General features: G+C 40.0%; 1 protein-coding gene and 1 long non-coding RNA gene across 3 annotated transcripts in view; one reads left to right on the plus strand and one right to left on the minus strand.

Moving 5' to 3' along the window:
• si:ch211-137a8.4 (oleosin GRP-17) overlaps positions 1 to 20,787 on the minus strand; it is a 181,466-nt gene extending 160,679 nt beyond the window's left edge. For both annotated transcript variants that reach the window (XM_034168216.1, XM_034168215.1), the window contains exon 1: positions 20,683 to 20,787. The gene's annotated coding sequence lies outside the window, so the exon portion shown is untranslated. The remainder of the gene's footprint in view (positions 1 to 20,682) is intronic.
• On the plus strand, positions 1,737 to 21,311 carry LOC117508452. The gene is made up of 3 exons (XR_004560095.1): positions 1,737 to 1,842; positions 14,914 to 14,922; positions 21,301 to 21,311. It is a non-coding gene; the product is annotated as an uncharacterized LOC117508452 (long non-coding RNA).
• Positions 21,312 to 23,806: the final 2,495 nt, after the last annotated feature.

The raw sequence follows: 23,806 nt of genomic DNA on the forward strand, positions 1-23,806 counted from the left end.
GAGGTATTGTGCACACCAGTCTGACTGCGTGTCCCTCCCGACAGCAGGTGGAATGTTTTGCGGTTCCCCATTTCATCTTTGGTTTGCAGATTTTCTTCCGGTTTCTGCATCATTTGAGTTATGTGTGAAGGGGCTCTTATGGCCGTGGCATATGTGATGCAGAAATTTTCACTTTGCACATCAGCGTGTTTTTGTGATTTTGGAAAACAGCTATAATCCTGGGCAATTGCGAAAGTGAGTGAGTGTGGGGGAGCTCCTCATAATCTTGAGGTACATCTGAAGAGGTGAGGTTATTTCTCTTGCATATGTCACAGAGGTGTTAAATAAGTTGTAACATGAATTTATCTTAAATCAAGACAATATCTGACTATAAGTCTCATAGAATTGTAGGACTTTGCAGATGCTGAATATCGAGCAGATGAAAATGTAAAAGATAACAAAAGCAGCACTTGTTCCAAAGCAGCATGGCACAAGTGCATTTGAGGGAACTATACCAAGTTTCCCGAAATTCCTCCTAAAAATGTGAGAGAAGTTGATTTCAGAATACAGGCACCACCAACCCATGCAATTGGCAGTGTCTAGGTTTGATAATCAAGGACCATAACTCTGCCAAAATGTGTCAGTGTTGTACAATATTACAATATGTGTGTAATCAACCTATAACAAGGATTTGTACCAGGTTACGTGGAATTCCTACTAAAAATGTTATATTATTCCAAATACTCTCCTTATTTTACTATTATGAATTATACCCCCAAAATGGCTCTGACCCATATCCATTTGCTACTCTATGCTTCTTGCACTGTATAGCCTCACAATACTTTATATCCCCACACTTCAATTATTTACTCTATCCAACTTGTATTTATATACAGACTTCTTATCTACACCATTTGTTGTGTGGGCCGCTGAAGAGGAGGTACTGCTGGCCCACTATCAGAGGGCGCCCTGCCTGGAGTGCGGGCTTCAGGCACGAGAGGGCGCTGCCGCCTCACAGGACAGACGAGAGTGACAGCTGTCACTCATTAACTCCTGACAGCTGTCACCTATCATCAACTCATCAACCACTCCATATAAGCCGGACGACATCTCCACCCCGCTGCCGAGATATCGTTTGCCTTCGAGGTATTTTCTCAGCCGTGTTCAGTAGGTGCTACTGTTAATTGTTATTGTGTTCCTGTTTTGGAGGTGGAGGTGTCTTACCCACCATTGAGGAACTGTCGCTGAGTGTATTGCTGGGTGTACACACACCCACACATAACTGTTTCTGCTTCCTGCCAGCAGTACCAGATCCGACAGCCGGAGACGTGGGGACTCGGAACTTGGCGGCTCCAGTATTCTCCGGGTTCGGTGGCAGTGGAAATCGTGTGGGATCCGGCTCTTCTCTGGACGGACGTCTTCTATCCTCGAGCCTGCCCACACGTCACCTTAGTACATTTGACTCTGTCCAAATTCTGTATTTGTCTGTATTTCGTTGTGCACGCTTCACAACAGTAAAGTGTTGTACTTTTGGCTCATCTATTGTCCGTTCATTTACGCCCCCTGTTGTGGGTCCGTGTCATTACACTTTCACAACACCATTTCTGGTTCTAACATTCTGACTTTTACCCTTAATAATTCTAGCATCACAAAACCACTTAAAAACAGAACCAATATCAAGCCAATGCTCATTCCTATCCCTTATTATTCTTCTTCACCTATCCTTGATTTTTGCCTTTTCCGCCTCTAACTGTATTATATTTTATATTTGAAACTACCATTATCCCCACCCTATTAATTATTACACGATGAGGAAACCAAGCAGAATGCCTCAACGCAGGAACTTACTTCCTATTCTATACCGTTTTAAGCTCTCTTCCACACCTAATTATTCTATTATCTTCACAAGTAAGCCTTAATTCCCTATTCTTTCCACTTATCCAGTTCAACAACTCTTTCAACTCACTACACTTTTCCAACAACTTATGAAGATTAGCATGTATAATAGCATTTCTAGTTAAATTACCATTATATGGGGTTCACCTCTGACTCCCTAAAGCACATGTAGAAGCCCCTATCGCAGGATCAACAGCGCTTGCTGCCATTCTCCTCAAACTAGGGGGCTACGGCATAATTCGTATTCTCCCAGTACACGGCTGTTACTGACAAAACAACGAGTCAGCGCTTCTGTCTCAGATCGACCTTCTCTCAGCAAAAAAGACCTGGTGATCACAGAGAGAGGAAAAAGAAAAAGATAATTTCTTTTCACACCATACAGACTTACCGGTCATTTCACTAGAGTCTCGCACAGGCAGACAGTTTTGACTTACGGTTATAATTTTAAACAAACTAATTCTGGACAAGTCACATCTTGTCACATCTGTCTTTTTACAAAGTGAAAATAACAACTATATGTTTTAAAGTAATACACGTTTAGACCAGGGGTGGGCAGCGAGGGCCGAGACACTGCAGGTTTTCCTTGCAACCAATCACCTCAGCAGGTGGATTGCTGATGAGCTTCTCCCCTGAACATAAACACCTGATCGCCAATGAAATCACCTGCTGAGACAAGTGAATCATTAATGAAATCACCTGCTGAGGTGATTGGTTGTAAGGAAAATCTGCAGTGTCTCGGCCCTTCATGGCACATGATTGCCCACCCCTGGTTTAGACACACATGCCGCATTACATTATGGGTACATTACTTTCCTGACGTCAGTGGTTGGCTGGTCGTAACACACAGTTACTGAAACATGTGGTGGGTTTTACAAATAAATCTGTATTTGTAAATATGTCCCTTTTTCATTTAAAAAAAAAAAAAAAGGCAATTTGAAAACTGAAAATTCTGTTAAGTCCTTCATCACTTTTAGCGAATGCATGGCTGTTCACACTGCCATGAACAGAGGGCAGTGTTCATGGCGGGGTGCCATTCACTAAAAGTGATATAAAGAAAATAAATGAAAAAGCAGAAAAGAAAAGAAAAAAGCAGACTGCAGTCTGCTTTTAGAAAATATCATACAAACAGATACAAAAAAACAAAGAAAAGGCGTTCTTTAAAGGAGTGGAGACAGCGCAACCAAAGGACTTTGTGGTAAGTCAGAACAGCTGTTTTGATTTTATTTTCCGCTCCGTATGTCTGTCACCTCACTTTCTGATTGGCTACACGTCACATTCAGCAGGCTGCATGCTCGTTTGTGGTCGGGGGACACCACACAATCCAACATGCTGAATATCCCGGATTTGCGATCGGAAGTGCCCCTGATGTCCTTCCGAGCAGATCAGAGTACTCTTAACACACCACACATAGCAGGAATAGCTGATAAGATTATCTGTTAGCGTTATCACAATTGTCGGGGCGTCCTTAAGATTGTCAGAAAGGGAATATCAGATCCGATATCAGCCTAATTATCTTCCCGTGTGAACCAGGCTTTACTCTTCTCAAAAATCCTATTTATGTACCGACCAAGGCAATGACATCAAAACAACAAATTGTGATTAATTGCAATTAGAAAAAATAAATCATTATAGGTGCTGTAATTAATGATGTACATCCAGGCATTATTTTGACAGCCATATGTATTTTTCTCACATAACCTGCCCATATCTACTCTGATGGATCTAAATTGTGCAGAATGTCATCTCTTTGTGCCTATTATGAGTTGTTTTTCTAGGTTTTGGGCTGTGGGGAAGGCTTATGTTGGAGAAAGGACAAACAAACTTTCACCTTCAGACACAGACAATTATGAAACAACTACCAGGACAAAAAAAAAAAAAAAAATTGTAAAAGTATATGCAGAAAGAAGTGTCCTACTGTGGATGCCAGGGGTGGCCAACCTTTTTTGAACCAAGATCTAATTTTAAAGTTGATAGTGTATCAAAATCTACCAAGCAATATTGAAAGCCATAGCGTAGCCACAATTTATTTTGCACCAATATAATTAGGGATGGGTATCAGGAACCGGTACCTTTCGGGTATCGTGAAGAAATGATTCGATCCACCGACATCAATAACCTTTTTGCTTAACAATTCCCTTATCGGTCCTTCAGAGTGGCCGTTGTTTTTGGGGGTGTTTGGAAAATGATAATTTCTCTACATTGATTACAGACCCTGCAGTGGGTCTGTAATCAACCGTTTCTGCAGCGCAGCTTTGCTTTGAACCTTGAACCAATCGAAGCAGTGATTCGCAGATTGAAGCGGTGCTTTGATCTGCTGCTTCATTGGTGCATTGTTTTATTTTGCTTTATCTTAATTTTTCCCGGCTAAAACCCCAAAGAGCATATGTCTGTGAGTAATATTTACCTTTTTTTTTATGTTAAACCGACCTGTTATGGTCTTCTGAAACAGTTGAAACAAGTGTATTTTATAACTTAAAAACAGGACCGATGCTAACGCCACACGGTCACCACAGCAGATCCAAGATGGACGTGCATGTTGTTTTTGGCACAATTTTTATGCCCTTCTTGATGCAATTCTACATTACATAGAGAAATGGGGCAGGGGTGAGGTATGAACTGAAAACCTGAACTGAAACTGAAAAAAATTCTCTTTGTGTATTAAAATATTACCGTTACTTTCTATACTGTCAGTCATACCAGAGTATTAGTCGCAAAATGCATTTAAAAATGGACCATGAAGAGGAAAAACATGTATAAATCTCCCCTGGAGGTGGTATTTATTTTAGAAACATGGTGCTACTGTTTCAAACAACAAGAAGCAAAATTAATTTAATCCGTATACAATTTATTTATAATGCAAACACCGTATTACTTAGCAGAAGCTAACGAGTTCATTAATCTTATTGTATAAGGCACAAAACGTGTGAAGTGAGAGTGAATTGCTTCTTGTCGACACTGAACAATCACAGCTGAGGTAAACATGCAATATAATTAAACATTTGAAAACTTTCCATTTTATTTATTTATAATGTAAATGCCATGTTAATGATCAGAAGCTACCAAACTAAATGTTATTGTATAATGCACAAAGAACTTGAGCAAACTGCTACTTTTGGTGAATGAACAGATAGGCATAGGTGAGGTTAGCATGTACAGTATTTAAACATTTGAAAACTTGGTACATTACACTATGTAACAAATTTTTATTTTTGTTCTGTTCCTGGGTACATAGTGTGTTTTCCTAACCTGTTATGCCTTAAATAAATAGAAAATAGCTGTTATTCCACAGAAACTTTGCTTCTGTGATCAGGACAATGATATTTTGAAATTTGTCTGTTTTCAAGAATATTCTCGATTCGCCTTCACTACTACTGAGTAGTCTTCTAGAATATTCTTTAACTGCTAGAACTGTCCAGAATTTTCTAGAAGTTTCCAGAATTATCTCGAAATTTCAAGAAACTTTTAGAACTTTCTAGAATGTTAAAAAAAATAAATAAAATCAAAGTGTGCTGAATGTAGTCATTTTTCCATAGACTTTAGACATAAGCAGTTGAAATATAACACTTAGAAGCCAGGAATAAAAATTGTGTTACATAGTGTTATTTACTTACCAAACTCAGAACATCACATCAGAACACTGAAAAGTCGGTGGGTGGATGTATGTTTGTTGGAATGCCCACACCTCCATATATTTCAATAAAATGCCTGATTTTATCACAAATAAAAAATAAATCACAAATAACCACAGTTTAGTACCAGACGGTGCCAGATCTGTTTCGTCTTGTGTGCAACTCTCGTACTCCAAACTGTCAAATTGGCATCATTTTCATGTAAGAAGCAATGACAAAAAAAAGCTATACCATAATTGGGGTCGGACTTTCGCATATTGGAGGGTAGCGCTTTTTCAAGGACACTTGACCACACAGGAGTTCTTGAGGATTGAGTGACCAATTTTCCAGTTTCAGAACAGCATGTTGTACCATCTGCGTTGTTGTCCTAAAGCAATGTACTTGCTTTACATAAATGTGTTTAATCATGCTATTTTTAGTGTCTTTTTCAAGGAAACCTTACACTCAGGACTTGAGGATTGATCCTGCAACTTTCAAGTTTCATAACATGTACCATTTGCACCACTGTCTTAAAGCAATGTTTTATTTACAGAAATGTATTTAGAACTCAGCCCTTTTAATTACATATTTTTTTAATGCTAATGTATTTATAAATTGTTTAGATTCTTGTTGTCAAATTCACACTATGATTACTATTATTATTATTATTATATTTTTACTTCTATTTTGTACTTTGATTTTTAAATAGACCACAATGGAAATAAGTGTTTTCACTTTCTTGTGTCATCCATGCATTTTAACATATTTGCAATTATATTATGTACTTACATTGAACTTACTAAATAAAATCACGCACAGGCTTATAATATATAGATGATACACAGGGGAGGTGATGGTCTAGCGGTTAAAGTGTTGGGCTTGAGACCAGAGGATCCTCAGTTCAAATCCCAGCCTGACCGGAAAATCACTAAGGGGTCCTTAGCAAGGTCCTTACTCCCCTAGTTCCTGCCGGTGTGTAGTGAGCGCCTTGCACGGCAGCAGGCTGACATCGGGGTGAATGTGAGGCATTGATGTGTAAAGCGCTTTGAGCATCTGATGCAGATGGAAAAGCGCTATATAAATGCAGTCCATATATGATTTACTGCCTCCTGCTGGATTGGTGTGTGAGCCCAGAATATAAACATCAATGTCCACTGTTCAGTGTTGCCATCATTATTATTATTATTAATATACCTACGGCAAAGCCTTGGACTAAAAATCGATGTACAGTGAGGCAAATAAGTATTTGATTCACTGTCGATTTTGCCAGGTTTCCCTCCTACAAAGAATGGAGATGCCTGTAATTTTTATTGTAGGTATACTTCAAGATTTCAAGATGGATGTGTGATCCCCCTACACATGTGGCGTGCATAAAATGCTTATATGTATGTACAGACATGATCATATAGGGGCCGGACAGCCATGTCTGAGCGCACACAGCATAGGGAGGCGCCAGTCAGCTAATCGCAGCACACTGCCAGCTGGAAATGATGGGCTCAGTGCACATTAGGCTACAGAGACCACTGCCAGGACATGTATATAAATAATTGCAACAATACCTACATATGCAATTACATAACAAATAACTACAATGAATGACCACATAACACAGACACAGATAATGACACATTGGTCTGGGCGCTGAACAGACAGGGGGGCGTGACTGCCAACAACAGCTGCTGTTGAGATCTCTGCTCCTGGATGTCCCAGTTGGGGAACACGTACGGTGTTTTGAAGGACATTAACTTACAACTTTCCTCCGTGAGGCGCGTCTCTGCCTGCTGTCCTCACGTAGAAATACATAAAACATGTTTCGCCTTTGTGCTAGGCTGCAGTGGCCTCACACAGTACACTTCGGCAGGCTGCAGGCCGACCTAACATGCGTGTCCATACATCGTCTCATTTCTCTTTTTTGAAAACATACGTTTATCTCCTTGTTGATTTTAAGCATTTCACGCTCCTGTTATAAGACAGCAATTGTAGCACAGTGGTAAAGTTTCCGTCTGTTAATCAGAGCTTTTGTAAATTGCAGTTTTGAATCCCGCAATTTAATTTTTATTTAACCAGGGTCATTTAACTGCAGGGTTCTGTATTGGGTCCCCTTTTATTTATTTTTTATATCAACCCAGTGATTTTGACTAATTATACACCAATATTTCATCTATCAGTGTCTGGTAATTGTTTTAATTATTTATATAGCTGGCTGGACATAATTACACATAATGAGAGTGCACTGCTTCATTCATGTCATTTCATGACTGTACGTCTGTGACCATGGGGCATCCACAGAGGAACAGATGTTTCATACTTGTATTGTCCACTTGACAAGAGGGATTCAGTAAAATGCGGTGTCTGCCTGTCAATTCAGTGAGTGCTGTCAAACAATCCCTTATTGTGTTGGCAAAGAGAAGTTACCATTTTCTTCAATCATGATCACTAATGAAACGAGAAGAGGCCTTGTCCAGCTGAAAGACATTTAGAAATTTTCAGCATCAATAAATACATCATCTAATTGAAGGAATGTATATTTTTTGACCCCGGGTTGATTTCCAAAACCTCAAGTAAATTAAAACGTGTGCTCTAAATAATTATTTCACTGAGACAACTCAGAAGAATATTTATTGCCATAGCAGTGTACAGTTTTGAGTTTGACGGATAGGCTCCAATCACATCACTCACCTCCGATGCTTGCTTGTGATAAGAGTGATAATTAGATTTACACATTTTCTCCCTGATCAGAGCCCACAGGTGGATGTAGGGGCGGAGGTGGGGCTGAACAGCAGGAGACATGAGTAGGAATGGGTATCGAGAACCGGTTCCTTTCGGGTATCGTTAAGAAATGATTCGATCCGACATCAATAACCTTTTTACTTAATGATTCCCTTATCGGTCCTTCAGAGTGGCCGTTGTTTTGGGGGGCGTTTGTCAGGAAAATTATAATTTCTCTACATTGATTACAGACCCTGCAGCGTGTTTGTAATCAACTTTTCTGCAGCGCGGCTTTGCTTTGAACCTTGGACCAATTGAACCAGTGATTCGCAGGTCGAAGCAGTGCTTCGATCACTGCTTCGTTGGTTTTTTCTTTTGCTTTCCCCCGCTAAAACCCTAAAGAGCATATGGCTGTGAGTATTATTTACCTTTTTATGTTAAACCGACCTGTTATGGTCTTCTGAAACAGTTGATAGATGTATTTTATAACTTAAAAACTGGACCGATGCTAACATGTTAGCATGTCTATGGCATTTTCAATGTTAAAATTAGCATTAAGCAGTTGCAGCTGTCAAGCGTTTGTTGTCGTAAAAGAGTCAAATGTATTATAAATTGTAATATTTTTTAAATTTATTTTATTATATATTAATAATAATAACAAGCACAACAATAATAGTAATAATAACTAATCTAATGATTATATACAATTTTAGAGAAAGAGACAAAAAGAACCTGAATAAAAACAACAGAAAAAATAAAACCAACTAACAATGAACATACATAAATAGATAAATACATACATACAGAAATAAATAAGTGTTTCCTGTGAACACCTAGTGACTCTTACACCTCCATTTCATCCCTGTCTTATTTAAGTTTAATGACAGTTTGTTTTGGTCAAACCATATTTTCAATGTGTTAATTTCTTGAGTGATTTCCTCCAGAACTATCTGCCAAACTAGAAAACTGCTGCATCCTAGTAAGAGCAGAATACTACTGGAATGAATCTAAATAAGGAAAGTTGTTTTGTTTTTTTTCCTCACCAAAATGGATGCTGCACTCACTCCAGTTTATTGTCTGAAATAGTCCCAGATTGCATTTCAGAGCTTCTAGAATTCAAACATTTTTGTACATGTGGTGTTGTGGGGTAATTTTGGGTTTCAGCTTTTGAAATGTGGACTCATCAGACCACAGCACACGTTTCCACTTTGCGTCTGTCCATTTCAAATGAGCTCAGGCCCAGAGAAGCCGGCGGCATTTCTGGATATTGTTGATATATAGCTTTTGCTTTGCATGGTAGTTTTAACTTGCACTTGTAGATGTAGCGATTAACTTTGTTAACAGACAATGGTTTCCTGAAGTTTTCCTGAGACCACACGGTAAGATCCTTTACACAATGATGTCGGTTTTGCCACCTGAGGTTGGTTTGTTAGCTTTCGGCCTTGCCGCTTACGTGTATAAAGTTCTCCAGATTCTCTGAGTCTTCTGATTATATTATGGACTGTAGATGATGGAATCCCTAAATTCCTTGCAACTGAACATTGAGAAACATTGTTCTTAAACTGTTGGACTATTTTTTAACGCAGTTGTTCATAAAGTGTTGATCCTCGCCCCATCTTTGCTTGTGAACGGCTGAGCCTTTTGGGGATGCTCCTTTTATACCCAATCATGACACTCACCTGTTTCCAATTAACCTCTTTACCTGTGGAATGTTCCAAACAGGTGTTCTTTGAACATTCATCAACTTTCACAGTCTTTTGTTGCCCCTGTCCCAGCTTTTTTGAAATGTGTTGCAGGCGTCCATTTCAAAATGAGCAAACATTTCCACAAAAACAAAAAAGTCTATCAGTTTGAACATTAAATATCTTGTTTTTGTGGTGTATTCAATTGAATATAGGTTGAAGATGATTTGCAAATCATTGTATTATGTTTTTATTTACATTTCACACAATGTTCCAACTTCAATGGAATTGGGGTTGTAATAATTAATGTAAATAACAATAAATGTCTAATTTTATATACATATATATATATATATATACACACACATATACACATACATACACATATATATATACATACATATATTATATATATATATACACACACACACACACACACACACACACACAAACAGTTGTGCTTACCCTGGCAGATTTTTAGATTTTTTATTTTTGTTTTTGTTTTGTTTTTTTTGGGGGGGGGGGGGGGTCATTTTTCAGAGAATATGACTGGTAACACAAAAACCTTTTTTCACTCTGATGTTTTTCACTGATGTGGTCCTATAGGCTTCATTAGCCTGGGACCTCCAGCACTAACTGGATCGTTTCGCCGCCGAGTGTGAAGCGGCTGGGATGAGGATCAGAACCTCTAAATCTGAGGCCAAGGTTCTCAGCAGGAAACTGATGGATTGCCTACTCCGGGTAGGGAATGAGGTCTTGCCCCAAGTGAAGGAGTACAAGTACCTCTGGGTTTTGTTCATGAGTGAGGGGACAAAGGAGCATGAGATTGGTCGGAGAATCAAGGCAGCAGGGCCAGTATTGCATTCGCTCCACTGCACTGTTGTGAAGAAAAGGGAGCTGAACCAAAAGGCAAAGCTCTCGATCTACTGGTCAATCTTCGTTCCTAATCTCACCTATGGTCATGAGGGGTGGGTCATGACCAAAAGAACTTTGATTGCGGGTACAAGCAGCCGAAATGGGTTTCCTCAGGTGGGTGACTGGTGTCTCCCTTAGAGACAGGGTGAGAAGTTTGGTCATCCATGAGAAACTCTGAGTAGTGCCCCTGCTCCTTTGCATTGAAAGGAGCCATCTGAGGTGGTTCGGGCATCTGTTAAAGATGATATGTAGGTGCCTCCCTAGGAAGGTGTTCCAGGCACGTCCATCTGGGAGGAGACCCCGGGGAAGACCCAAGACTAGGTGGAGAGATTATATCTCTACACTGGCGTGGGAAAGCCTCTTTATCCTCCATACAGAGGTGGTTAATGTGGCCTGAAAAAGGGACGTTTGGGGTCCCCTGCTGGAGCTGTTGCCCCTGTGACCTGGTTCTGGATGAGTGGTTGAATATGAGTGAGTGAGTGAGTATGTCTTGGACTTCATTTACACCAATCATTAAGACATAGTAACAGCATTGTACTGTATGCAAAATCTGCCTGAAGTTGGCAGTTCTCCAAAACTGAGTCACCATTCAGAAAGGAGACTAGTGAGGGAAACTACTAAGACATTGCTGACAAATTGAAAGAGCAATAGACTTCTGTGGCTTTGATTTGAGGAACTCTACAGAGTACAATTTGTGTCTGTTTCATCACCAGTCACAGCTTCATGGTGGAGTACAGCAGAGAAAGAGTTTAATACAAGAAAACCAGTCAAATCTAGACTTGAGTCTGCTATGTGCACATCTTTTAAAGAAAATCCTTCTCTGTGTCAGTTCATTAGAAAGCTGTTTAACTGGTGATGCAACATGCAAACTTGCACCGTGCAGTTTCTTCAGTCACCACAGAAGGCTTTAACTCCTTTATATTTGTCTGGATGTTTTAGTGGCTTCCTTCAGTATTCACCTCCTTGTACAGTTACTCAGTTTTTCAGAACCCTCTACTCCAGACAGATTTAGTATACAGTACTGTCGTGCTTATAGTTCTTAATGACTTATGTAAATGAAGCCTAAGACATATTCAGGGGCTGGGAGATGTTTATGTATGTATATGTTATCCATCTTCTCTTGTGTCTAAAAGAAAACTAGCTGTAGTGATGTTTTTTGTTTTAACCCCTTAACCCCTGAATTTATATAGCTGTATATAAAAAAATGTATTGTGTGTGTTTTTGCCTTTAAGTAGATGGTAAATAATGTTGAGATTATTAATTGCACTTTTGCACAAAAAATGAATAGTAATTTTAGTATTTTGGTAATAATTTATGTTATAATGTTATAATAAAAATAATGGTCTGTTGCAAATTTGAAACAACAGGCATACTGGTCAATTTGGTATGTTGCATATTTGAGTCACATATTGTAGCATATATGCGACAATAAGCGTTAAGGGGTTAATTAAGAACGATACTTATATTCAGTTATTACTTATAAACTGAAAAATCATACATTCATTATTCAAAATAATAACTGCAGTGACTATTTATGTTGGAATTCCCCAGGAATCAAAACACTAAACAAAATAAACTAATAATAAAAGGATAAATGCCAATAATAAAAAATAGACTAAATGCACAAACACCCCAAATTACATAATAATTACACATTTTGTAACAGGTGCAACCTTTGCTCTGGTGTGACAAATACTCTGGAAAATGTGGTAAATGGCTGGAATTCAAAAATGGATAATGTGATATTTTTGTTAAATACTTGGAATTAAAACTAAAAGTCTTGTTACAAGCACATACTGATTGCTTCATTTCAACACTATTACAGTGGTGTGCAGGGGCAAAAGTACAAAAATTAAGTCACTGGCCATATACTTAATGACATGACAGTATTGAGCAATGCTGCATAAGAATCAGAAAGAAACTTTGAGTACAGCATTGAGCAGCCAAGTCAAAGGCAGCATTGAGCATACCTGAAAATAATATAGGACCTTGCTTTAAAAACTGGCAAAGGGTTCGATTCAACAACATCCATCTCAAAGCCTCCTCCCCAGCAATGAATATAAAAAGGATATGTATTTGACTTACCCATAGTGGCCTCGGGACACAGAATCTTTCTGGACATATGTTCGGTTCAGTTTATCAACAAACTACTGCTAAAGAGAGGTGGATGGGGTGAACGGCATGTAAAGTCCACCGATTCGGATTCTGTTTCGACCAGACTTTGTTGTTTCTGCAAAAGCACTGCATCGACCTTTTACAATTAGCTCCATGCCAGGAGTTTAGCTGTATTTTTTTCCTGGCTGCAGAGAGGATATAAGAGACAGAGAGCGCAGCAGTCCTGCCTCAAAGAAAAGACAATGTGACTATCTTCACTTATATGAAACTGTGAATCAGTCATAGAAAAATATATTTTGTGATTGTGATTAAAAAACATGAAATTCTGTGTTGAAATAATTTGTTACATTATTTCAATGATACCCATAAAAGCCTGTAAAGTTGTGAAAAGGGTTTATTATCTCCATTTTCTGAACCCAATTGGGGTGGGCAGCGAGGGCCGAGACACTGCAGGTTTTCCTTGCAACTAATCACCTCAGCAGGTGGTTTGCTGATGAGCTTCTCCCCTGAACATAAGCACCTGATCATGAATGAAATCACCTGCTGAGGTGATTAGTAGTAAGGAAAACCTGCAGTGTCTCAGCCCTTCATGGCACATGATTGCCCACCCCTAAATCCAGCTAAGGGTCAAAGTGGGGCTTGGGTCTATCATAGTGGTCACTGGGTGAGAGGTGGGGTTCACCCTGGACTGGCCACCAGTCTATTGAAAGGCCAACACATACAGGCAGACAAACTCATTCATAATCCCACTCATACCTACAGCCAACAATTCAATTCACAAATTCATCTAACCTGCATGTCTTTGGAAGTGGGAGGAAGATGTCAGAGGGAATAATTCTTCATGTTGATTTTTTTTTTTTTTTTTTCAAATATTGTCTCTCAACCACACAAGGTCAAAAATATTTATGTCCCAAATGTTAAAATGTTAAAATATAAGCGGTCAGCTCACTGATAACACATGGATTTTATTTTTCAACACAATATTTTCAACTGGGCAGCATGGGCCCCTCCTGCTGTGGCCTTCACCCACTTTGCCTCAATTCGGATGACGGACTACTTCGAGTTTAGTGCAAATAAACAATGTCAAATGTATATGTGCTGTCTTTAATTCTGATGTGTGCCATTATGTTCAACTAGTAATAAGATTAATTGTGGATTAATTGCTGTATTTTTTCTGAGGTAATTGGAGTGTAAACGTGATTTCGTTGTTGCACTCGTGTAGGGCTGCAGCTATCTATTATTTTAGTAATCGAGTATTTTATCGATTATTCTGGCGATTAATCCGAGTAATCGGATAAAAAGTACTTTTGCGTTTTAAAACGTTAAAAGTCCAGGGCTCTCCCTAAGTAATGGCACAATGTCACTGCGTCATCACGGAGATTGTCAGATTTAGTGTATCCCTTTCTGTTTTCCTGGGTAATTATTTATTTTTTCACATCTTTACAAATTTTGGATCTTTCCTGGTGTCAGGAGCTCAGCCAAAGTCGGGCCAAAGTCTTGACATTTTGCTGAAATGGCGATGGGTTGTGGCTTTCTGTTTTTTGTTTTCCCCAACTTTTAAAATTTAACCATTTTTATTTATTTATTAAGGTGGTGGACTGGGTCCCTGCATGAATTTATTTTTAACACTCTGCGATTGAGCCAATGCATTTCATTTTCAGCTGGAGGTTGAACATGCAAGCTTCGCAGTCACTGGTTTTTATTATTATTATTATTTTATTTGAGTTCCCGTGTTTGTGAAGCGTTGTGTGTTGCCTAAAAAAGCGAAAATTAAAAAGCGAAACACTCATTGCGAGTCTAAGCAAAACACAGAAGAAAGAGTGGACTTCTTCCAAAGACTGTCTGTGGCTGGGATGGAGCTGTGTGAGGGCAGTGCTGAGCCACTCACACTGGGCAGAAAGTGGCAGCAGCCGGCCGCCGCGCGTAGAGCGGCCAGCGGACGAAACTGTGTTTAAAAAAAAAAAAAAAAACACACGGCTTCGCTTTAAATGTACAGTAAGCTATTTCAGATAATCAGCGTGGACCGTCTTTTTCCTAAAAGGCTTTCTTTCACTCTGTCGTGTTGGAATGCTGTAGCTTTTGTGCTAATTTGATAAGCGCTTGCTCTACTCTTCTTCTGTTTGTTTTTCTGGGGACTTTACAGCGCCAATGTTAAAGGGAGATTCGAGGCACAGAATTTTCCTCAAACATTTTTTTGTAATCGAATTATTCGAATTACTCAGCTAATCGTTTCAGCCCTACACTCGTGTAATGACAATAAAGCTCATCTCATCTCTCTCATCTCTCATCTCAATGTTCATGACAAAAACATCTTCAGTGTAAAAATAACTACAATTGGGTTATTTCAGTAAATATGTTGTGTATTTTCTTTTCTATCTATATATTTAAGGTGTTAACACTGGTATATTGATCAATTTGACATTCACTGAAAATTTGTGGTGCATTATGAAGCACAAAATACAACAACAAAAACCCCAGACTGTTGAACAACTGAGGTCTTACATCAAGCAAGAATGGGAAAGAATTCCACCTACAAAGCTTCAATAATTAGTGTCCTCAGTTCCCAAACGCTTATTGAGTGTAAACATACCACTGTCCCAGCTTTTTTGAAACGTGTTGCAGCCATCCATTTCAAAATGAGCAAATATTTGCACAAATCAATAAAGTTTATCAGTCTGAACTAGAGATGGGTATTGATAAGATTTTATCGATATCAATGCCATTATCGATTCTGCTTATCGATCCGATTCCTTATTGATACCTCTTGTGAATTTTCTGTGTACTAAACGTGGGCTTTACAGGTTTTCTATGTCAACAACATTTTATGGTCTTAAAGTAAATAAATATGAAATTGGTCACTGTATCCTTGATCTCTGGACATAAATAAAAATTAACAATCTGTAGTTTTTGTCAAATCCATTTCCTTTCAGACATTTTGGCATGAATATTTCTCCATACCTCTGAGCTGAGCTCAGCCGGCTGCTGCATATCAGTGCAGGACGTCTCATTTTGGGTGGAAAAAACGTTTTGATCAAGTGCAGTTTGTATTACAACATTTGGAAAGAGGTGTCATTTAATTTGAACGGCATTTCCCTTTGAAGTTATTAATTCCGACTGGACTCTATCATTCTAACTTGACTCGGCAGAGAGCTGTGCAGCGTTTGGAGCTGTGTGGACAGAACGGAGGACAATTCTCTTTCTTTCTCGCAACAAGACAGGAGTCCCAGTTAGTGACTTTAATCCGCACAAAAATGACCCACAATTGACATATTCAGGGATGAAAGTGGTGAAAATCAAAAAAAGCTGTAACCCAAAATTACCCCCAACACCACCCGCACAAAAATGTTTGAATTCTAGAACCTCTGAAATGCAATCTGGGACTATTCCAGACAATAATCTGCAGTGAGTGCAGCATCCATTTTAGCGAGAAAAAAAAATGTCCTTATTCAAATTCATTCCAGTAGTATTCTGCTCTTACTCGCATGCAGCAGTTTTCTAGCTTGGCAGATAGTTCTAGAGGAAATCACTGAAGAAATTAACAAATTGAAAATATGGTTTGTCCGAAACAACTTGTCATTAAACTTAAATAAAACAGGGATAAAGTGGAGGTGTAAGAGTCACTAGGTGTTCACAGGAAACAGTTATTTATTTCTATATTCATTTATGTTCATTGTTAGTTGGTTTTATATTTTCTGTTGTGTTTTTAATCAGGTTCTTTTTGTCTCTTTCTCTAAAATTGTATTATAGCATTATTAGTTCTTATTAGTATTATTGTTGTTGTTGCTATTATTATTAATACATAAACAAAAATAAAATATAATATTAAAAAAATATTACAATTTGTAATACATTTGATTCTCTTACGACAACAAATGCTGAGCCATTAATTATTATACAGAAAACAAATTATTATACAGAAAACAAATGCACACAAATATGCTGAGATGCGAACAGCTTAATGCTAACTTTAACACTGAAAATGCCATAGACATGCTAACACATTAGCAATGGTCCCGTTTTTAAGTTATAAAATACATCTATCAACTGTTTCAGAAGACCATAACACGTCAGTTTAACATAAAAAAGGTAAATATTACTCACAGACATATGCTCTTTGGGGTTTTAGTGGGGAAAAATTAAGATAAAGCGAAATGAAACAAAGAACCACAAAGCAGCGGGTCGGATCAATGCTTTATTGCTTCAATGTTTAAAGAAGAGCTGCGCTACAGAAACAGTTGATTACAGACCCTGCAGGGGTTCTGTAATCAACAGAGATCATTTTCCCGACAAACACCCCCAAAAACAATGGCCGCTCTGAAGGTCCAATAAGGGAATCCTTAAGCAAAAAGGCTACTGATGTTGGTGGACTGAATAATTTCTTAACGATACCCAAAAAGAACCGGTTCTCGATACCCAACCCGAGTGTATATCTTGTCTTTGTGGTGTATTCAACTGAATATAGGTTGAAGAGGATTTGCAAATCATTGTATTCTTTTTTTAATTGACATTTTACACAACATCCCAACTTCATTGGAATTGGGGTTGTATATTCAAAGTTTTCAACCAGTTGATAGGAGGGTTATACAATATGGCCAAATTAGTGTATCTCAGTGTTGTCATATCAGTTTGATATAGTATATGACTAGGGCTGAAATGATTAGTCGTGTAATTCGAGTAATTCGATTACAAAAAATGTTCGAGGCAAATTCTGTGCCTCGCTTTGTTTTAACATTGTAGTACATATGCCAGGCCTGTGTGTGGCGCTGTAATGTCCCCAGAAAAACAAACAGAAGAAGTAGTAGAGGAAGCGCTAATCAAATTAGCACAAAAGCTACAGCTTTCCAATGCGACAAACACAGGGAAATAAAGCCTTTTAGGAAAAAAGGCGGTCCACGCTGATCATCTGAAATAGCTTACTGTGCATTTAAAACAAAGCAGTGTGTTTGTTTTTTTTTAAAAAAAAAAACAGTTTTGTCCGCTGGCCACTCTACGCGCGGCGGCTGGCTGCTGCCTCTCTCTGCCCGATGTGAGCGGCTCAGCACTGCCCTCACACAGCTCCGTCCCGGCCACAGACAGTCTCTGGAAGAAGTCCACTCTTTATTCTGTGTGACTCGCAATGAGTGTTTCGCTTTTTAATTTTCGCTTTTTTGGGCAACACACAACGCTTCACAAACACGGAAACTCAAATAAAATAATAATAATAATAATAATAATAATAATAACAGTGACTGCGAGGCTGCATGTTCAACCTCCAGCTGAAAATGAAATGTATTGGCTGAATACCAGAGTGTTAAAAAGAAATTCATGCAGGGACCCAGTTCACCACCTTAATAAATAAATAAATAAAAATGGTTAAATTTTACAAGTTTGGGAAAACAAAAAACAGAAAGCCACAACCCATCGCCATTTCAGCAAAATGTCAAGACTTTGGCTGAGCTCCTGACACCAGGAAAGATCCAAAACTTGTAAAGATGTGGAAAAAATAGTTACCCAGGAAAACAGAAAGGGACACACTCCTCCTGTTGCCTCCTCTCTCCTCAATCACCTGCTGTTTCTTCATCACTCTGATTTTGTGTCACTCCTCCTACAACTTCTTTCCTTCCTGTCCGTCCTTCGCCCCTTTCCTGTCTTCTTTTACCTTTTCCTTACTTCCTTTCCTGTCTTCTTTTACCTTTTCCTTACCTCCTTTCCTGTCTTCCTTTACCTTTTCCTTACCTCCTTTCCTGTCTTCCTTTACCTTTTCCTTACCTCCTTTATTGTCTTCCTTTACCTTTTCCTTACTTCCTTTACTGTCTTCCTTTACCTTTTCCTTACTTCCTTTACTGTCTTCTTTTACCTTTTCCTTACTTCCTTTTCCTTTAAAACCACCCTTCTCTTCAGCACCTCCTCTTCACCTTCTTTTGTTAAGCCGTCGCTGCTTGTGAGCACAAGACGCCCACACGAGACACTTCTAAAGAAGAACGCCAGCGCTCGAGCTCTTCTTTTTTTTTTAAATCCATCAATGCTCCAGCGGTGTGCGCACGTAGAAATAGAACATAATTCTAATGAGGGAAAAGGAGGGCGGGCCGGAGGCGCACTGGTACGGCGGGGGAAAGGGGAGGAGGAAGCTAGCAGCTTTTCAGTAGCACGCGCATGCTCAGGACAGCAGGTGCCTGAGCCTCCAAAAAAAAAAAAAAAAAAAAAAACCAACCCTCTAATCTGCATTGCTAATGAGCTCCTCTGAGCCTCCTCCCCCTCCATTTTGGGGTCCAACAAATGCTTCTAATATGGCGACATATTTTTTATTTGTGTTCTCATCTTTCTGGTTCCACCTCAAAAAGATTACATGAATGTATAAAGCAAAAATGATTTGCAGCATAAATAATATTGGCATGTATAAGAAACATGAGGCAGAAAGGAGACTAATGTCACTTCAGAACTTTCATTTTACATATCTAATAATATTATTGTCAGTCAGACAATGTCTTGCATATGATTTAACATAAAAAACACCAGACTTCCCGAATGAAGAATATTAAGCACTGAGTGAGCGCTTCAGGCGAAGCTTCACATGCACACTGTTCGTGAAATGGTCATTCAGTCAACAGCAATATTAATCGATTGTAAAAGAGCAGCAGTGAGTAGCTGGCAGAGAGCTTCAACAATCAACAACAAAGAGGCTCAGAGGAAATTCTTCATTCAGCCAAACAAGCCGAGTACCAGACTTCTAACAAGCGAGCCCTGTCTGCTGCAGAAAGACATCCTCTCACAAAACACATACGCCCCTACAACAACAAATAAATAATAATTATGAACATATATTCTATGTGTAATTAGGCTCGTGTGTGGTTTGAGTACGCTGACCTCGTTTTTACATTCACACATGGCTGTGGAAATGATGCGATTTCAGTTTGTCTGCGTGTCGCCATGTGCGCGCGTCATACACGCGCTTGATCGAAAAATGGCTGAGACCCTAAACCCCCCCCCCCACCACCGCCCCTACCCGTCTCCTTTTTCCAAGCGCGCGCATTGTATAACAAATTGTTATTATATAATGCTATATATTACAACCACTTAATGAGCACGTGAAAAGGCCATGCATAGACATGCACTATAGCACGTAAACACATTGGACAGTGACCGTGGGTTCACACTCAGCAGCACCGCACATTAAAATATAACTGCTCGGTTTTGCAGTCATCTGAGTGGATGATGTGGACGCGACTCAAAAACCTATTTACACACCGCACAGGCTGTTGTTATGGAGACAGCCGGGTTTTTCTTCTTTTTTCTGTTGCCCTTATATGCCGTTCAGACTTCAGACAATCTGTTATTGATTAGGACCACGTGACTGATCCGGGTAATCACAAATCGTACACATTTGTCAAATGTCGTTTTTTGTTGTTTTTTTTTTTTTTATTATTTGAGGGCACACTGAGCGCCGCGCGCACAGCAGCCCCGCTCATTGTCGCGCGACCACCTCTCTGTCCCCTCGCGCACAACCACAGACCCTCCAACTACGACAAACCACCCCCCCCCCCAGCTCCGTCCCCCCTCAACAAGCGCACATTGGCACGTTACAAGTAGCGCGTGCAGCAGGTTCAAACGGTTAATTTATCTATTTAGCTGCTAATTGCCCGCGCGAGCTAATCGTTATTAAAGCGTCCCCGCGACCTGTAGCACCGACGGCCAGATAAAACGCTCAGTTGGTGATGGGGAGAAAACAAATAAATATATCAACGAAGGTGGAATGCAAACAGCTCACAAACGATGAGAGTAAACAAATGAAGCAAACAAACCTCTCTGCGTACGCCTAAATCCGTTTCCCGGCGCGTGGAGAGAAAGGTAATAAGCTTGTTGTGTTGGACGGAAAAAGACACTGCAAGGACTAAATCCTCTCTCTCTCTCAATCTGCGAACAGGTCTCTCCCCGTTTGTCTCGCTCCCTTGTGCGTCTCTCTCTCTCTTTCTCTCTCTCTGTCTTTGGAATTGGCGCGAGGGACTCGACAGAAGATGGGTCGCGCGGCGGGATTGTGGTAGGTGTCACGCGCGTGCACGCCAAAAACACACTTACGTGTACTCACGCGCACAACGACATCGAGCCCATCAGCCCCGCCTCCTACTCCCTCCTCCCTCCGCGCGCCCAATTCACCTCCAGTTAAGAGGGTTTGACAATAAATTAATCAATCAATTGAAATAAATAGAGACGCGCGCGAACTTTGAAAAAAGGAGGGAGATATAGAGACCTACCATGAAAAAGACTGACTTTATTTAGTGTGCAGCAGCAGCAGATGTGGTTGTTGCTCCATTCATGTTTCAGGCATTGTTGTGCCCATGAGGGGGAGAGAACAATGGGGGCAAAGCAACAGGGGGAGCAAGAAGGATGAGACAAGAGGAGGGGTGTGAGGAGGCCCCCAGTCCCTTTCAAATATCAACCATTCAGTGTGGACTGGAAGAAGACAGAAGGAGAACGGCAGAGACATTTGTCTGCACTGTCCTGATCTGGAGCACACTGATGTCCATATGAGATGTTTCACTACTTGGGTCATTCAGGCCCAGTTTAATTTTGAGGATGATGCGGCATGACAGCCAGTTTAGCCTCCTTTTCTCTTCCTCCCACAGTATCCTCTGCTCCTTCTTCTTGTCTTCTTAAAGGAAGCAGGAGGTGGCGAGGAGACAGTACCACTGAGAAGCAGACAGGAGAGGAGAGAGGATGAAAGTCAAGGTGAGGAGGCGGTTACGGTGCCGCCACCTTGACTGACTTGGAAGGGAGACTCTTCAAGGACCACCTGGGCCTAAATTCTTGTGACATTTCATCACTCCCAATGGCCAAGGAACATAGATGGAAGGATCTCATACACACACACACACACATATATACATATACATATACATATATACATATATACATATATATATATATATATATATATATATATATATATATACACACACATATACGAGGTCTATTAGAAAAGTATCCGACCTTATTATTTTTTCAAAAACCATATGGATTTGAATCACGTGTGATTACATCAGACATGCTTGAACCCTCGTGGGCATGCTGAGAGTTTTTTCACGCCTGTCGGTTACGTCATTCGCCTGTGGGCAGTCTTTGAGTGAGGAGTCGTCCACCCGCTCGTCGATTTTTTTCATTGTTTAGGAATGGCTCAGAGACTGTTGCTTTGTTTGATAAAAATTTTTTCAAAACTGTAAGGCACAACTGAGTGGACACCATTCAATAAATTCAGCTGGTTTTCGGTAAAAATTTTAACGGCTGATGAGAGATTTTGGTCTGGTAGTGTCGCTTTAAGGACGGTCCACGGCGCCTGATGGCGATCTGCGCTTCAAGGCGGCAGCGTCTCGCCGTTTCAAGTTGAAAACTTCCACATTTCAAGCTCTGTTGACGCAGTAAGTCGTCAGAGAACAGAGAACTTTCAGAAGAAGTCGGCATGAGGAGTTTATTCAGACATTCCATTGTTACCGGCCATTTTGTAATGAAAGAACGTGCGGGCAGAGTCGCATGTCGGGCTGGACCCGACTGCGGGGGGTCGCGGCAGGAAAAACACCTCCGTTGGAAATCTTAACGGGAAAGTTGGAACATGCCCAAGCTGTTAAACAATTTCTCAGTTACTCACTTGTTGAAAGCCATTAAAAGCCGCCTGAATTCTACAAATGGTTTTCAACACGGAGGTGTTTTTCCTGTCGCGGCGCACACAGATTTGCCGAGTCGTCACGGAAACGACTCGGCGAATTTGCGCGTACGTCTTTCATTAAAAAAATGTCCTTAAACAGTGGAATGTCCGCATAAATTCCTCATGCCGGCCTCTTCTGAATCTTCTCTGTTCTCTCACGATGTCCTGGGTGAATTAAGCCTTCAATTAGGATGTTATCAGCTCGAAACAGGCCGACGACAGCGCCTGGAAGCGCTGCAGGACGTCCCGCTCCGTGGGAAGTCCTTACACCGACAGAAACACCCCATAATCTCTCATCAGCCGTTAAACTTTTCACAGAAAACCATCTTAATTTCTCGAATAGTGTCCACTTGGATATTCCTCACAGGTACAGAAAAAATTTTGATAAAGCAACGCGCGCCGTCTTGAGCAGCGTGTGAAACAAAGGAATTCAGCCGAGAGGGCGGGACCACATCTCACTCTAGGCCTGCCCACAGGGAAATGACGTCACCGACACACGTGAAAAAACTCACGCATGCGCACGAGGGTTCAAGCATGATTGGTGTAATCGCACGTCATTCAAATCCATATAGTTAAAAAAAAAAATAAAAGGGTCGGTTTATTATCTAAGAGACCTCGTATATATATATATATACACACATATATATATAGTAGTGTTCAGAATAATAGTAGTGCTATGTGACTAAAAAGATTAATCCAGGTTTTGAGTATATTTCTTATTGTTACATGGGAAACAAGGTACCAATAGATTCAGCAGATTGTCACAAATCCAACAAGACCAAGCATTCATGATATGCACACTCTTAAGGCTATAAAATTGGGCTATTAGTAAAAAAAAAAAAAGTAGAAAAGGGGGTGTTCACAGTAATAGTAGCATCTGCTGTTGATTGCTAAAAACTCAAAACTATTATGTACAAACTGCTTTTTTAGCAATCCTGTGAATCACTAAACTAGTATTTAGTTGTATAACCACAGTTTTTCATGATTTCTTCACATCTGCGAGGCATTAATTTTGTTGGTTTGGAACCAAGATTTTGCTCGGCTACTAGTGTGCTTGGGGTCATTGTCTTGTTGAAATACCCATTTCAAGGGCATGTCCTCTTCAGCATAAGACAACATGACCTCTTCAAGTATTTTGACATATCCAAACTGATCCATGATACCTGGTATGCGATATATAGGCCCAACACCATAGTAGGAGAAACATGCCCATATCATGATGCTTGCAC

The sequence above is a fragment of the Thalassophryne amazonica genome, chromosome 4, assembly GCF_902500255.1.
Source record: "Thalassophryne amazonica chromosome 4, fThaAma1.1, whole genome shotgun sequence".
Lineage (NCBI taxonomy): Eukaryota > Metazoa > Chordata > Actinopteri > Batrachoidiformes > Batrachoididae > Thalassophryne > Thalassophryne amazonica.